Raw genomic sequence first — 1089 nt, 5'->3', positions numbered from 1 at the left:
TGGACCGGATCTTCAAAAGATTACAGAAGAAAATTTCCCAAAAATTAAGGAAAGGCATGCTCTTAAAAATACAAGAGGCACATAGAACTCCAAATATATAGGACCAGAAAAGAAACTCTCCACGGCACATCATAGTAAAAACAGTAAATGTACAAAACAAGGAGACAATACTGAAAACTGCAAAAGAGAAACAAAAAGTCACATATAAAAGAAAACCCATTAGGATCACAGCTGACTTTTCAGTGCAAACTATGAAAGCCAGAGAGCCTGGACCAAAGTATTCCCAGTTTTAAATGACCACAGATGCCAACCCAGATTACTATATCCAGCCAAAATGTCTATTATAATTGAAGGGGAAAGAAAAATCTTCCATGACATAAATAGGCTGAAGGAATTAATGTCCACAAAACCAGCCCTTCAGAGAGTTCTAGAAGCAATACAAAGAGCTGAAAAAAAGGAATGACTATACCCAAGGGGTTGCCGAAAGAAATTCATAGATGCTAGTCCGCCATGCTAATAAGGGATCACATATGCTGTGTTATGATTGGACTATTACCCTTATATAAGCCTGTATTTTCCTGCAATAAAGTAGATCTATGTCACTGAACCTGGTCTCCTGCATCTGAATGTGGGGACGCTGGCACAGACTCCTCACCAGCCCTGGGGTCCAGACCAGATGACTGATCAGAGGAATTGTGAGAGCAGGAAGTGAAAGGATGGAAAAAAATATACCAAGCAAATGGCACTAAGAAAAAACATGTGCAGCAATTCTATTATCTGGCAAAATAGACTTTAAACTAAAACTAATCAGAAGAGATAACGAGGTCCACTTCATTTTGATCAAAGGAACAATGAATCAAGAAGATATTACAATCATAAACATATATTCACCAAACTCTGGTGCACTCAACTTCAAAAAACAATACTACAGGACATTAAGAACAAGATTAATCACAACTCATTAATAGTAGGTGACTTCAATGCCCCACTGTCTCCATTAGATAAGTCAACAGGGCAGAGAGTTAACAGAGAGACATCTGAATTAAACAATACCATATATCAAATGGACTTAACAGACATCTACCAAGT

This window comes from Nannospalax galili, unplaced genomic scaffold, assembly GCF_000622305.1.
Source record: "Nannospalax galili isolate Female #2095 unplaced genomic scaffold, S.galili_v1.0 scaffold554, whole genome shotgun sequence".
Lineage (NCBI taxonomy): Eukaryota > Metazoa > Chordata > Mammalia > Rodentia > Spalacidae > Nannospalax > Nannospalax galili.
Note: the sequence above shows the minus strand (reverse complement) of the source record.